Raw genomic sequence first — 16,993 nt, 5'->3', positions numbered from 1 at the left:
AATAATGTGAGGGGTGTACTTACTTTTGTGAGATACTGTACATAGATAGAGAGAGAAAGAGGCTGGCATCACAATTGTGCAATCACAGATATTGCATGTGACGCATTGCTGTGCATATCACATGCAATGTTTGTGTGATGCAAATTGAAATCATATTGCATTTGCACCAAAATGGTACAGGACCCTTTATTTGGTCTGCACTGGAATGGGATCACATCGGTGTGAAGACTCATGCGATCCGATTCCTGCACCATTACATAGTTGGCACTGCGAAATGATCTGGGGGTGTCATTAACTTTACATTGACACCCGCAGTGGTGCGCAGATGTCTATGCAGGTGTGATGTGGAAACCCGCACAGGAATCACGCTGGTTCCAGCATCATGCTTGACAAAGGAGCGTTGCTATGTTTTCCATCCATAGTGTGAATACTGGGAAACGTGTCGCACATTTGTGACATCACGGCCCCGCGCCACGCTTTGCTGTGCTTGCCAAGCCTCGTTGTGGCTCCCCTCTTACGGCCGTGTCATCTTTACACCTCGGATGGCAGACGGACTGAACACATATGGTGGCACAGCCTGTGACAGGACTGGACGTCCCATTTCCCCTTCTCCCGGAACCCACACCTGGTCACATGATCTGAGCAGTCATCTCATCTCTGCTCCGTCTGTCACTTTTACCAGGAGAAACCGCTGTGCCCCCCAAACCTCACACCATCCGCATCGCATTTCATGTGCTACCAGCCGCTTCTGGACTTGCTGAGACCTGCAGTCCCCCTTCTCTCTTCCCATCCACAGACATGAACACAGATGTGCCGTCTTCCATGTCACTGGATATTGGTTTTTATAAGAAATACTATATTGATACAGAGGCGCCCCTTTCCTTGTTTCTCCTAAGTTACATACACTGCTAATGACCTGAGATCAGCGGTGACACTCGGGATCGCCGCTCATCTCAGTGTCATAAAAGGAAACCATTGTACTTCTCACACAGCTTGGAGAATGAAGAGAAGGCGGGTGCAGAGCTGAGTGACAGAGCAGCAGACCAATCGGCAGCCAGAGCTCATGCTGAGAGGCGGGGCTATGCAGATAGGAGTGTAGGAGAGGCTTCAGCGTCCCTCTTGTCACTGACACAAGGCGGGGACAGAAGTAAAAACAATCCCACATGGTGCCTATGTGTCAGAGGTGCTGCTGATCCGATGCTGAGCCCCTCCCCTGAGTTCTCTCTTTGGTTCCCAAAGTCTCCTCCCCTCTGGGCTCTCTCTCCTCATTGGACCGCGCCGCTCACTCTGTCCATCCTGCCCCTCCCCACCGGGATCCCTTCCCCAGATCTGCATCCCATTCCCCGCAAACTAAACCTTCCTCTTCTATGGGGCGCAGGGTGGAGGGACAGACAGTTATTGGATCCGGATTTTACCTCCCCCCCTACCCTGGCGTGACCTGCCCCACACATCCCGACACTGGACCCGATCTCATTGTAAGGTGATAATGACACTTACTATATCACCGATGGAAAGGCTGGGGTGTAATCACCGATAAATGCGCTGTAGGGCGCTGTTCTTCTTCTGTGACGAGAGCCGCTAGGAGACACGTCCTGTCGCTGCCAACGCACGTAAGAAAATGGCGCCGCTCAGCCCTCTCGTGCCGGTATAACCGTTATCCGTCCGCCCCCCGTGACCCCCCCGCACGGGACACGCGCTGCCTCTGACTTCGTTCAGTCATAATGTCCTGTGACGGGAGAAGACGGATTGCTGGAGAGGATTCGGTGCTCTTCACCCTCCAGCCTGCAGGTGGCAATAGAGAGCGCCGCTGTACAGTGAGGAAAGGCTGTGCACGTTCTCACTTATTCTATCCCCTTGTCAGGTGACTGGAGGAGGAAGAAGAACATGTTTATCAGTCTGTAAGTAGAGGGAGGAGCGGGGACAACTTACCACAGACCTTCCATCTCTACTCCTCACACAGAACCCTCATCTTCCTCACCCCCCCTCTCTCTTCCTCATTCCCCCCCCTCTCTTCCTCATTCCCCCCTCTCTCTTCCTCATCCCCCCCCTCTCTCTTCCTCATCCCCCCCCTCCTCTCTTCCTCATTCCCCCCCCTCCCTCCTCTCTTCCTCATTCCCCCCCTCTCTCTTCCTCATTCCCCCCCTCTCTCTTCCTCATTCCCCCCCTCTCTCTTTCTCATTCCCCCCCCCTCTCTCTCTCTTCCTCATCCCCCCTCTCTCTCTCTCTTCCTCATTCCCCTCCCTCTCTCTCTCTTCCTTATTCCCCCCCCCTCTCTCTTCCTCATCCCCCCTTCTCTCTCTCTCTTCCTCATCCCCCCTTCTCTCTCTCTCTTCCTCATCCCCCCTCTCTCTCTTCCTCATCCCCCCTTCTCTCTCTCTCTCTTCCTCATTCCCCCCCTTCTCTCTCTCTCTTCCTCATTCCCCCCCTCTCTCTCTCTCTTCCTCATTCCCCCCTCTCTCTCTCTCTTCCTCATTCCCCCCTCTCTCTCTCTTCCTCATTCCCCCCCCTCTCTCTCTTCCTCATTCCCCCCCCCCTCTCTCTCTTCCTCATCCCCCCTTCTCTCTCTCTCTCTTCCTCATTCCCCCCCTTCTCTCTCTCTCTCTTCCTCATTCCCCCCCTTCTCTCTCTCTCTTCCTCATTCCCCCCCTTCTCTCTCTCTCCCCCCTCAGGGCTCACTATAACACATGGAGGTCTCACTACTAGATTGTTCTGTGTGATAAGAGACTCATTCTATGCTCTGCACTGTCTGTATTTCTCCACAGTAAAGCTTCTTCCATCCATGTAGATCTCTACCTTATCATTACTAGAATGTTATTAAAAATCATCCTCAGTGATATAACAGAACATGAAACCGAGATTAACCTCTTCAGCCCCAGAAGATTTACCCCCCTTCATGACCAGGCCATTTTTTGCGATACTTTTACTAACAATTGCGCAGTCGTGCGACGTTGTACCCAAATACAATTTATGTCCATTTTCCCCACAAATAGAGATTTCTTTTGGTGGTATTTGATCACCTCTGCGGCTTTTTTTTTTTTTTTTGCGCCATAAACAAAAAGACAATTTAACCCCTTGCCACCCAGGCCAATTCTGACATTTCTCTCCTACATGTAAAAATCATCATTTTTTTTGCTAGAAAATTACACAGAACCCCCAAACATTATATATGTTTTTTTTAGCAAAGATCCTAGAGAATACAATGGCGGTTGTTGCAACTTTTTATCTCGCACGGTATTTGCGCAGCAATTTTTCTAATACGATTTTTCTTTTAGGAAAAAAAACAGTTTTGTGCTTTAAAAAAAAAAAAAAAAAAAACAGTAAAGTTAGCCCAATGTTTTTGCATATTGTGAAAGATGAAGTTATGCCGCGTAAATAGATACCTAACGTGACGCTTCAAAATTGCACACACTCGTGGAATGGCACCAAAGTTCAGTACTTAAAAATCTCCATAGGCAATGCTTGAAATTTTTTTACTGGTTACATGTTTTGAGCTACAGAGGAAGTCTAGGGACAAAATTATTGCTCTCGCTCCAACGTTCACATCGATACCTCACATGTGTGGTTTGAACACCATTTTCATATGTGGGCGGGACTTACGTATGCGTTCGCTTCTGCGTGCGAGCTCACGGGGACAGGGGCGCCTTAAAATTTTTTATTTTTTTTTATTGTTAATTTTACTTTCTTTTTTTTAGTTTGCAACTTTTTGGGAAAAAAATGTTTTTGATCATTTTTATTCCTATTACAGGGAATGTAAACATCCCTTGTAATAGGAATATGGCACGATCAGTCCTCTTTACAGTGAGATATGAGGTCAATAAGACCCCACATCTCACCACTAGGCTGGGAAGTCTGAAATAAAAGAAATAAACCAATCACGGCTTCCCAGCCGAGGCGGCGCCGTTTTTTTTTTTTTTTAATGCAGAGGCCGGGCGTAACATCATAATATCGCGCCCAGCCTCCGATGATCATAGAGACTCCGCCGACCATCTGGTCTGCCGGAATTCTCTATGATCGACATCTGGGGCCAGCGAATCCTGTCCCCGACTCACCGATCGTAGTGGTGAGTCGGTAGAAGTACCGGAGGGAGGGGACGTCCCCTCTCGCTTCTCATAAGAACGATCAAATGGTGGAACAGCCGCTATGATCGTTCTTATGGTGTAGGGAATCACCGGCTGAAAACGGCAGCTACAGGCATCATTTAGATTTCACCGATCAAATTCCATCACGTCATGTGACGGTGGGAGGGCGGCAACAGGTAAAAAAAAAATGTATAATTTTTTTACTTGTTGTAAACGGTGTTCAAACCACACATGTGAGGTATCGCCATGATTGTGAGAGCGGGAGCAATTATTCTAGCACAAGACCTCCTCTGGAACTCTAAACGGGGAACCATAAAATTATTATTAAAGCGTTGCCTATGGAGATTTTTAAGTGCCAAAGTTAGGCGCCATTCCACGTGTTTGCGCAATTTCAAAGTTTGACATGTTATCTATTTACTCAGCGCAACATCATCTTTCACATTATACAAAAAAAAATTGGGCTAACTTTACTGTTTTTTTTTTTTTTTTTTTTTTTTAATTATTTATTGAAGTGTATTTTTCCCCAAAAAATTGTGTTTGAAAGGCCGTTGCGCAAATAGAGTGACATATATGAATGACATATTGCGACCACCATTTTATTCTTTAGGGTCTCTGCTAACAAAATATATATATATGTATATGTTTGGGGATTGTATGTAATTTGCTAGCAAAAAATACAGATTTTAACTTGTAAGCAACAAGTGTCAGAAAAAGGCCTGGTCTTGAAGAGGTTAAATCCCTGTACTGTTATTTGAATACATTACTGACTCTGCAGCCTGGACAGTGGTGCTGCTTTGTCCCTCTGCATGATGGGTCGTCACACACAGCTTACCCTGCACACTCTCTACTTCTCCCTGCCAGAGCTGCTGGGCTAGAGAAGAGGAGAAAGAGGACCCTGCGGCTGCTGGGTGGCGGTCCCACCTACCACTCAGACAGCAGGAGGGCAAGGATTGGTGGCAGAATATCCCGGGGAGAGAAAGCCCACCCAGGGAGCTGCGAAGGGCTGCTGGGAACTGCAGGGATTTGTGGGGGATGTAGTCCCCATCTGGAGAATTTAAACTGAGATACTTGTTGGTACTATAAGTCCCAGGAGGAAGTTGTGCCAGATGGAGGAGGAAAACCCTGGGATTGATGGGGGGGGGGGGGGGGGTGTGTGTAGTGCAGCGATCGCGGTCACTCCATGTCCCTAGGACGCAGTGCAACCCGGTCTCTGTAAAGAGCCAATGACGTGGCTCTTTAATCGCATCCAATCACATGTAAATACGGAAGTGAAGTTTATCGGCTCTCCTCGCCTCACAATGACAGAGTGCGAGGAGAGGAGAGCGGATCAGAGGCAACTCCTTGCAGGGGAGACCTGTACAGATAATCGGGGCACTAATTATCAGTGCAGCCCTAGCAGTGCCCATCAGTGCCGCCTCATCAGCACACATCATTCTTTTTCTGTCTGTATGTATGGACACCGCACAGTACCACTTCTCTTGTCCTGTATGCTGGGTGTCATTATAATGCTGTAATTCTTTCTGGACTCTACAAACATTGGTGTGGCACTAACTGGTTATCTTATGTTTTTGGATTTCTTCCAGGACACTCATAGAAGCGGGATTGATGTGCCATATGAGACCATCCCCTCTGAAGCTAGTTGGCAGGATTACACTTGCGATATTTGATATTAAAAACAAAAGATCTACTACATCTTACACAAGTACATAGATTGTAAGCTGTGTGGTATGGGGAAATGATGGGTCACATTACAGGGCCATCATTATGGTGGTGGGGTGCATATATTGCAGAGTGCCCCTTATGATGGGGAATCCTAGATTGCAGGTTGTTGGGTACAGGTGTAGATGGAAGAGGGCGTCAGTTTGCAGGGTGATCCCTAACTGCTTAGCGCCAACCGTACGCACATATGCGGCCTCGGCTTTAAGGGGTTATACCGGGGGAATGATGCCTGCACCATTTTTTTAGAGCGGGCGGTCGGCTCTTCAGGGATAACAACTAATGTGGCTAAAAGCTGCTCGGCTGTTATCCCAAAGGAGACAGAGGGGACATTCCGCCGCTCTTCCCGGACCTCCTGTCCCACCAGGAGACCCGATCCACGATCTGCCACTTCCGCCGGCTAGAGTAATGCCCCATACACACGGTCGGATTTTCCGATGGAAAATGTCCGATCGGAGCGTGTTGTCGGAAATTCCGACCATGTGTGGGCTCCATCGGACATTTTCCATCGGATTTTCCGACACACAACGTTGGAGAGCAGGAGATAAAATTTTCCGACAACAAAATCCGTTATCGGAAATTCCGATCGTGTGTACACAAATCCGACGGACAAAGTGCCACGCATGCTCAGAATAAATAAAGAGATGAAAGCTATTGGCCACTGCCCCGTTTATAGTCCCGACGTACATGTTTTACGTCACCACGTTTAGAACGATCAGATTTTCCGACAACTTTGTGTGACCGTGTGTATGCAAGACAAGTTTGAGCCAACATCCGTCGGAAAAAATCCTAGGATTTTGTTGTCGAAATGTCCGAACAAAGTCCGACCGTGTGTACGCCCTATAAGACTGGAAGGAAGCCGTTTCTGGCTTCCTTCCAGTCTTCTTTCTGTAAACATGGAAGGAACGTCACAACGTCACTTCCCGTTTACTTGGCTGCCAATGGTGCCGTTTAAAAAGAAAAAAAAGACAGTATTCACAATCGCCGTTTTGGGACTTTAAAGTGCATAGGAGGGATTTGGGGTCTTGTAGACCCCCGATCCCTCCATAAAGAGTACCTGTCACCACCTATTACTGTCACAAGGGATGTTTACATTCCTTGTGACAGCAATAAAAGTGATGACATTTTTTTTTTTTAAAGTGACAATGTAAAAAAAGAAAAATAAATAAGAATTCTTTTTTTAAAGCGCCCCCGTCCATGCGAGCTTGCGCAGCAAAGAAAACGCACACGTAATTCGCACTTGCATATGTAAACAGTGTTTAAATCACACATGTGAGGTATCGCCACGATTGTTAGAGTGAGAGCAATAATTATAGCACTAGACCTCTAACTCTAACCTGGTAACCGTTAATTTTTATTAAAGCGCCGCCTATGGAGATTTTTAGGTACCGTAGTTTGTCGCCATTCCACGAATGTGTGCAATTTCAAAGCATGACATGTTAGGTATCTATTTACTCGGCATAACATCATCTTTCACATTATACAACAAAATTGGGCTAACTTTACTGTTTAGTTTTTTTTTAATTCATGAAAGTGTCTTTTTTCCCAACGTTTGAAAGAGCGCTGCGCAAATACGGTGTGACATAAAATATTGCAACAATCGCTATTTTATTCTCCAGGGCAGGGATATGCAATTAGCGGACCTCCAGCTGTTGCAGAACTACAAGTCACTTGAGGCATAGCAAGACTCTGACAGCCACAAGCATGACACCCAGAGGCATGATGGGACTTGTAGTTTTTGCAATAGCTAGAGGTCCGCTAATTGCATATCCCTGTTCTAGGGTCTATGCTAAAAAAATATATAAAATGTTTAGGGGTTCTAAGTAATTTTCAAAAAATACGTATTTTAACTTGTAAGCAACAAATATCAGAAATAGGCTTAGGCATGAAAGGGTTAAGAAAGGTAAGGAGGTGAACATCACCGATCATTACTAGGTACATAAAAAGGTGACGGCAGGCCTTTACCCTTCTTGATAGCTTCAGTAATGTAAAAATGCTTACAAAAAATTGTATTACTGTTTTTTGTAAAACAAATAAAGACGATTGAAACAGAAAGACCGAGTAGCCCATCCTCCTTTTTTTTTTTTTTTTTTGTTAAGCTTATTGTCTAAGTATAGATCTAGGTTTGTCTCAAGCATGTTTGAAGCCATTTACTGTTGTCTGTCTCACTACCTCTGCTGGTAGTTTATTCCAAGTATCAACTACCCTGTCAGTAAAATAATAGTTTTTAAGATTAGTTTTGAACTTTCCTCCAGTTAGTTTGAGGTCATGTCCCATGTTCTTGATTTTGGTTTTATATTGAAAAAACTGCCCTTCCAAACCTTGTTCACCCCCTTGATGTATTTAACCACTTCCAGACAGGGCCATCTTAAGAGCATTATAGGCCCCCGGGCAATACTGTGCACTGGGGCCCTGTCTACAAAATCACGCATGAGAATAAAAATGCAAATGATCAAAAAGGCTATATTTATTGGTACTTCCAACAAAATCAGTGTTTAAACATTAACACAACGTTTGGACAATATAACACGAGTTTGATGGGCACAGTGGCTGCGTTTGATGGGCACAGTGGCAGCTTTTGAGGGGCACAGACAGTGGCTGTGTGTGATGCACAACTTGAATGTACTTAGGTAGACATCGTTAGACTTACTTGAGGCCGCCAGCCTGGTGCAGTACAGTGTGTCACTCACAGCAGCAAGGAAGTGCCAGCTATCAAGGGCCGTCTTTCCGCTCCGCTCCCTCTCCACGCTGTCTGAAGAACATGGCAGAGGTGGGCGGAGCTTGTTCACTAGCAGCTGGGGCAGCCGCGGCGTGCTATGAATGCTGGGGCAGCCGCAGCCTCTGACTGACGTCACTGGTTGCTAGCTAGACGCATCTGACACAAGGAAAATGATGACCCAATCCAATGGGCTCATGGACGTATGTGCAGGCATACACTATAAAATACATCTGCATTTGTGGTGCCTGGGAGCCCCAGATGCTGCGTGATTCTGCCCATATGAATGAATTACAAGATACGCTGTACAAATACAAATGTACATATACATATACAAACTGTACATATACAAATGTAAACACCACTACTTGTGTTTACAGGAACATATGTATGGGCCAATGCATGTCCATCTGTAAATGCAAAAACCAGTACTTATACACCCGAGTACAGCATCATTTTTAATTCATTCCTATGGGCAGAATTAAGCGAACAACTGGGGCTCCTAGTCGCCACAATAACAGACGCACTTAAAGTGGAGCAATCCTCCTCCAATCAACATTGATTACTTTTAATCCTCATGCTGCTAGCATTAGTAAATAGATAGGAAAGTATACAGAATATCTACTTTTTTTTTTTTTACATTTCTTCAGGGACTTCCTGGTTTCTTGCCTGGGCAAATGATGTCATACATCCCAGGAGTCTTAGGAGGGGAGGAGAGGAGGAGGGGTTTTCTTAGCTAAGCACACCCTCCTGCCTGCATGCTTGAGCTAAGGGCAGATGGATTCCAAGAAGTAAATGCTACATGAATCATTTGACCTTACTCAAGATGGTCACAGCCAGAAATGCTAGGAGGTGTTTTTCAAAGTAATTTCTTAACAAAAAAAAAAAAGCAGAGACATGGATGGACTGGGGAGTTTGCGTTGAATATCAAAAAATAATTAAAGTGATTGTAAACTCTCGTATTTTAAAAAAAAAAAAATACAAATAACAAACATGTTATTTTTGCCTGCTCTGTTGCAGTGGTTTTACACAGAGCAGCCCCGATCCTCTTCTCGGGTCCCTCTTCGGCTCTCCTGGCCCCTTCCTCTTGTCAAGCAGCTTGCTATGGGGGCACCCGAGCCGAGTCACAGCTCTCTGTGTCCATTCAGACATGGAGCTGCGGCCCAGCCATTCCCCCTCTCTCTCCTGATTGGCTGACTGACTAACTTTGATTGACAGCAGCGGGGTCCAATGGCGCCACTGCTGTGTTTCAGCCAAACAGCAGGGAGAGTCTCGGATGGCAGAGACTTTCGCAGATATCGCTGGCCAGAGATGGGGCTCTGGTAAGCATTAGAGGGCTGCTACACACAGAAGGCTTTTTATCTTAGATAAAAAAAAAACCTCTGCCTTTACAACTTCTTTAAATGGTGTTTTGGTTTGTGGTGCTCAGATGCAGTGAAGATCCGCTGTACGCATATACATCTGGAAATACGCGTGTTCATGAGCCAAATAGCCTCATCACTACTAGACCCCCCCATAAAAATGGTTCTACATATTCATGAAAAGGCTATTAGTAATGAACTATCATGTATGAATATACTGTATCTGTTCCCAGTGATTCTATGAGCCAGCTCTCTGAACACTTTTTTTTTTTTAGGCATTAGGTTACCAGGTCTTTCCTGAACCCTGCCCAATTGCTTGGCTTGGGACTGAAACGTAGAATGTGACAACAAATGTACATAGTCAATCTATAGACCAGGGTAGGCAACCTGGGGCTCTCCAGCTGTTGTGGAACTACATTTCCCATGAGGCATTGCAAGGCTGGCAGTTACAATTATTCCCAGAGGCATGATGGGACTTGTAGTTCCGCAACAGCTGGAGAACCCAGGTTGCCTACCCCTGCTATAGGTACATACTGTACTAGGACCAATTTAGACAGCAGCCAATTAACCTACCAGCATGTCTGGAGTGTGGGAAGAAGACCAAGTACCCCTGTGCTATGAGGCATAAGTGCTTAATACTAATTGCTCAATTAACTGACTGAACCCCGCATAAAAACCAACTTGCTTCTCCAATTCATATTTTTGCATGACAGCCATGGTAGGAAGGAAAATTAACTCCTGCACATGGGTGTTACTGTAAGAGCCATTATGACATCATGAAAAGTATGTGCTTTTTCTTAGAAAAAATACATACTTTTTTTTATGATGTTTTTTTTCCTGCAGTTCTATCTGGGTTGGGTTGGGTTGGGTTGGGTTGTGTGGTCAGCTTAGTGGCGTCTATAGTTAAACATGCTACATCCACCTGCTTCACTTCTTTACTATGCAGTGCTCAGGCACTAAATATAGAGCAGATCAAGAGACAGCACATATATAAGATGACAGCTCAGAGGAAAAGGTCACAGGTCCCCACATATACACAGCATGTCATGGAGCACTAGCCTGCTCCTGTGTTTATTACATAACTTTAGGAACCACTACAGGTCTTATACAAACTGTAATACCTTGCTACAAGGAATAAGAATCCAGCTTTCAGCAGCTTACGATGGTCAGATTAATTAAAGCTCATGGTTGCCTGGGACAATGCTCAAACAATACTGCAAATCTACTGCTAGTAACATGAGAGTAGAACGTCACTCAGGATATAGCACTATGCCATGGCATGGATTGCTTCTATCTGCTGAACTAACAGACAAAACCTAGCCACTACCCACAAACGCACATATCCAATAAGTGAGATACATAGAAGTGTTTTTGTTATATCTGTACTGTTCTTAAGGCACATATGAAGCCACAAATGTTTAAACACTCATCAGGTACCAACAATGAACATACTCTTTTTTTGTTTCTTGAATATCTGCAGATTAAAGTGTAATTCCAGCTTAAACCTAACATACCTTCAAACTGTCCCCTCCCTCCTCCTAACATCTGTGCTAAGTAGCTTGTGTAAGAAAGGTGTATATACTTACATATTTTCAGGCCGCTCCAGTCTGGCCATGTGATCAGCTTCCCTGTGTCAGCTAGTGCAGCTGCAGAGGAGAGGAGGGACCACCAACACTGGATGGGCCATTGAAGTTTATGGGCGACGTCACGTCTCAAGGCTTTATTAGCCGCTGTCGGGCACTCAGAATACACATCTTTCTTACACAGGTTTGTTACCATGTGTGTTAGGAAGGGGGAGGAGACAGTTTAAAAGGTTAGTTAGCATAGTGCATGTGACCAGACCTGAGTTTGTAGCTCTCCTCCGACTGGGTCTGTCTGCCGCATATTAGCACTATATGTCCATTAAACTATGACATAAGCAAGAAGCATTTGGCATTCTGCACAGTAATGTAGGGTCTGGCCAGAGAGGAACTACTTTGACACAGTTAGCCAGCTTGAACATGTATTTCACTTTATGCAATCCGAAAATCCCTGCTTTTCTGCAAAAGTTTGCTACAAATAGGTAAAGCTTTATAGCAGTATGCAGAGGGTAATTCAGAATTTCCAGTGTTTACAGGAGCCTATATATCAGCCCATAGCTAATGACAGAACATATCCCCTCCTCCTGCACCGCAAATGAGATCATCTGCAGCCTGTCACCATTCTACTATGGACCCCACATAACCCATCATTATCCTTCATATAACCCATTACACTGATAGTTCACCTCTACATCTGCTAGTTAGCACCTATGTAACAAATGACCTCTGCCCCTGGATCCTCTGTAAAACACCAGATAAACTATGACGGTCATATCTGCCCCACACTTATTATCTTGTCCTTCATGGCTCTAGCCAGCACCTGCTCATTAGCTGGCTGTCACCCTTCATATGTGCACCTATACTCTCACCTGTGTCACTGACATCTGCACCCACTGCCATCTGTAATAATCCCCAGGACACCAGGCATACCCAACCCTTCAGGCTAACCCCCTGTCCACCATCTCACCCCCCCCCCCCCCCCAAGTCCCAATAACTTTTCATTTTAATTAATCGCCTGTGTGTTATCACATCCATTGTGTCAGATCCCTCTGCTCCCTACTAGCCTTTCCCCTCCTTATCACTGCAATTTATTCCTACAGCTGGCATGTCAACCCCTGTCCCTGTCAGTCCTGTGCCCGTCTTCTGATCAACCCACCTGTCACTGTAACACCTATAGGTCTCATTGTCCTTGTGTGTCATCACCTCCCTCGTGTCAGATCACCCAGCTCCCTATGTTATCTCTTCTCTATTGGTCACTGTGGCTCATCCATACAGTTTGCAAGTAAACCATTTCCACTATCTGGTCACCTGTCACTACTCCCACTGCACCCATCACAACATGTCACTGTAACCTCTACAGGTCAGATGTCCCATTGCATCCTGTGAGATCTCCCTGCTTCCTATGAAGCCTCTCCAAATAAACCCCTGTCCCTGTTGACAGCCCCCACCCTTCTGCTTGTCACTGCTGGACCTTTCACTGTAACCTCAACAGGTATTATTCCCCATTTCCCCCTGTGTCAGATCCCTCCGCTCCCTATGTATCCTATCCTTATCACAATGCACTATACAAAACACATATCATCTCCTGTTCATGATGACAGTCCTGCCCCCCATCTCATCACTCCACCTGTCACCGAGTCCCCCAATAATCTCTCCCTCATGTTGTCCCTATAGCAGGTCATATGCCCCTGTGTGTTATACTGTGTCAGATCCCTCTGCTCCCCGTCTATCCTCTCCTCTCCTTATTGAGATTCACCCATAGAGTCCTCATATCTCCTCCTGTCCCTGGTGACAGCCCTGACAACTTCTAATCCCCCTCATGATTTCTCACTGTGACCCCTACAAGTCTTATTTGCCATTGCCCCCTGTGTGTCACCCCATGCCCTGTCAGCCCCCTCTGCTCCTTGTCATTGTGTTTCATTCATACAGCCCACATGTCCTCCCATACTGCCCTTTGGAGGCCCTCTCACCTCTGTGCCCCTTGCCCTTCATCTTGTCCTGCACTGTCCCAGCTTATCATCCTGCTGTCACCCTTCATGCCCTGTCACTTCACCTTTCAGCCCTCACTCTACCCGCCTCCCCTCCGGCTTACCCCATAAGCCACTCCATGTCTGCCGCCCCCTCCGGCTCAGCTCATCCTCGGGGTCTCCCGCTCCCCGGCTTCAGCTCCGGTGTTCTGCCGAGAAAGTTCCCCTCGTCGGATAAGGACCCCCCTGTACTGCACAGGCGCATCGCTTGCGCAGTACGAGCCGGCGGAAATAGCCGAAGGTGAATAGTTGTAAATCAGCTGTACACGACGCCTGTAAGAGGGCCCCTCGCGGGCTCGCTCCGCTTGCCACGCTTCGGGCACGGCCTCGTTACGCTCGGCACTTTTTCATTCTACCTCTAGGTCCACTTGGATGGTGGGGCTTGAACCTGGACTCAGGGCGCAGGCGCCGTGTACAGCTGATTGAAGGTTTTCAGCTTCGGCTATTTTCGGTGGCTCCTTAGTCGTTCTTACTGCGCAAGCGCTGCGCCTGCGCAGTACAGGGGGGTCCTTATCCGCCGGGGGAACTTTCTCGGCAAGACACCGGCTCCGGCGGAAGTAAACACAGCACCGCCCACAGCAAGCACACTTCCGGGTCTGACGTCACCCGGCGGAGAGCAGCATGGGAGGAGGAGGAGGGTGCACAGTGCATTGTGGGGGGAGGGGGCGGGGACAGCTGTACAAGCTGCAATGTGCAGTGTCATGGGGAGCTGTCAGCTTATATGTGCTGATCAGCCTGAACCCTGAGCTGTCCTGTGTGCTCTCCTGAGCAGTCACCACACACATACAATCATGACCGTGGAATAAATATGACATTTATCAGTGCACATGTGAAAAAGTAAACCCTCAGCTGGATTCACACCTATGCCTATTTATTAAAATCTATGGAAATGCATTAAAACACGTCAACGCAGAGTACTTTTAGGATCTGTTCGCACCTGTGCACTTTAAATGCATGCAAAATTGTGCGTTTTAAAAATGCTCTAAAAACACGTCACGTTTGATGTGTCATTAAATGTTAATCACACCCTAAATGCGGCAAGAAAATGCATGTTTTGCTGCACAGGAAAGGCACAACAAATGCAGCAAAACAATATAAAAAACATGAAAGTAGATATGGCGCTGTTCCGTTAATATATATATTCCTAATAACAGGTGCTTTTTGGAGGATTAAAAAGAGGTGCTAGTAAACCCACTGCCACTAACCAATTAGTGGGAAAGGTCAGTGAGAGAAAAAAAATTGAATACAAATAATGCTGCTGGTAGGTGCTATTAATTAAACCCCAGTTAAGGATGAACAAAAATGTCTGCTTGAAAACAGTGTGAAAAATATAAACTATAAATAATAAATAAATCAAACCAATATGATGATTCTGATGTGTTGAATAAAAAACTAAGTGTATATAATACAAATCCATGAAATGAAAAGGTGGTGTTTAGGTATATTTAAATACTTTACATACTGAGAACATATTCACCTTTCTCTATTTGTCACCATAAAATACAATCTGAAACAAATAATTATGTGAAAAATATATAAAGCTGGATAGATCCCCCAACATATAAAACTACCAATTTATCAATAATGGCTAATCTATCACAATAGTGCAAAGATATATGAGCTCAATAAAGTGCTAATTGTGCCATTGAAAAACCAACTATTAATCTTATACTCCTTAAAACAATAGTCCAAAATCCATTTGAAATCAATAAAGTGCTCTTGTGCCAGTGAGGAAATCCATTTTCTAATCTACCGTATTTATCGGCATATAACACGCACTTTTTTCCCCTGAAAATCAGGGGAAAATCGTGGGTGCGTGTTATAGGCCGAGCCCCCCCCAATTGTGTGTGATCGGAGCGATCGCGGCTATTGCCGCGATCGCCGCCGACATACACAGCCGTGTGGAAATTCAAATACGGCGCCGAGACTGCAGGGACTCGGCGGAGCGGAGCTACACATAGCCGAGAGTCCTCGGGTTTTCTCGGCGCTGCTTACAGTCCCGCCCATAGGGCGGAACTGGGCGGGACTGTAAGCGGCGCCGAGAAAACCCGAGGACTCTCGGCTATGTGTATCAGCGCTCCGCCGAGTCCCTGCAGTCTTGGCGCCATATTTAAATTTACACAGGGCTGTGTATGACGGCAGGGATCGCGGCGATCCCACAAAGCTGCACGGGGGCAAGGCTGCACGGGGGGGCAAGGCTGCACTGGGGCAAGGCTGCACTGGAGAAAAGCTGCACTGACATGGCTGCACTGACATTGCTGCACTGACAAGGCTGCACTGACATGGCTGCACTGACATGGCTGCACTGACAAGGCTGCACTGGGGCAAAGCTGCACTGACAAGGCTGCAATGGACACTGGGGCAAGGCTGCACTGACAATTCTGCACTGGGGCAAAGCTGCACTGACAAGGCTGCACTGACAAGGCTGCAATGGACACTGGGGCAAGGCTGCACTGACACTGACAAGGCTGCAGATGGACACTGATAACGCTGCATTGATGGGCATTTTAATGTAAGTTTTTCTTCCTTAAACTTTACTCCTAAAAGTTTTTTTCCTTAAAATTCCCTCCTTAACTTGGGTGCGTGTTATACGCCGGCGCGTGTTATACGCCGATAAATACGGTAATTAACTTCTCAATGGGTGATCACACCGTGCGTGCCTTATTCGTGCTCCTATTACGGCTGCACTCACCAGATCCTTCTCCCACTCCTGGGGTCTAAGGCGGCATCCACAGTATATGCCACTGTGGACCTCTAGCGGCGGTGGCGAAAAAGCGTGGAAAAAACGGATTTCTCAGGACGTTTCCCAGGAAGCAATAAATTCGGGAAATAGTCTAAATCCCGAAAATGTCCCGGGAAATTCGGGACAGTTGGTAAGTATGCAAAGGCTGTTGGTAGTTGTAATTTCCCATTCAAAGAATACTGTGAATGAGTGACGCGGACGGGTGGACGGAGCCCTGCCCAGGATGCGTCTTTTTTTTTTAATTGTGGCAGCAGACATGGGGCGAAGATCCCCAGTCTGCTGTCAAGGCGGGGATCAGGGGGAGGGGGGTGCAGGGGCAGCTGCAGCACTAACATGTTACACCCTGAATATGGGTTTAACATGTAACATGTTAGAAAAGGTGAACTTATCCTTTGCTTGTAGCTTGTTCACTTGGTTACCCATAGCAACTACTCTCATCTTCTCTGTCTTGCTGAATTAACCTTGTGTAGAAGTGTTACTTCATACCCCACATGTACTTAAAGTAGTTGTAACCCTAAAAAAAAGAGCTTTTGTTCCCTTATAGCAGATTAAACAGCACAGTGCTTGCGCTGTCCAATCTGTCCAGTTCTAAGCTGTAAAAAACCTGGATGATCCTTCCTGTTCCTGTGTCCTACTCTGTGCGCTGACCACGGTAATCATGGCTGCTGATCCATGATTTCCGTGGTCAGTTTACGTCATCTGCTGCTCTCCTCTCGCCCCTCCCTGCCTGTCAGCTCCTGTGTGTCTCTCCCTCTCTCCATCCTCCCTCCT

General features: G+C 46.4%; 1 long non-coding RNA gene across 1 annotated transcript; it reads left to right on the top strand.

The window, feature by feature from the left end:
- Window positions 1-1,159: 1,159 nt before the first annotated feature.
- Window positions 1,160-7,850, top strand: LOC141112186 (uncharacterized). The gene is made up of 2 exons (XR_012236540.1): window positions 1,160-1,898; window positions 5,663-7,850. It is a non-coding gene; the product is annotated as an uncharacterized lncRNA (long non-coding RNA).
- The last annotated feature ends 9,143 nt before the right edge of the window (window positions 7,851-16,993 follow it).

This window comes from Aquarana catesbeiana, linkage group LG11 (assembly GCF_042186555.1).
Source record: "Aquarana catesbeiana isolate 2022-GZ linkage group LG11, ASM4218655v1, whole genome shotgun sequence".
Lineage (NCBI taxonomy): Eukaryota > Metazoa > Chordata > Amphibia > Anura > Ranidae > Aquarana > Aquarana catesbeiana.
The sequence above is the reverse complement of the archived record's forward strand: the minus strand, read 5'-3'. Positions and strand labels throughout refer to the sequence as shown.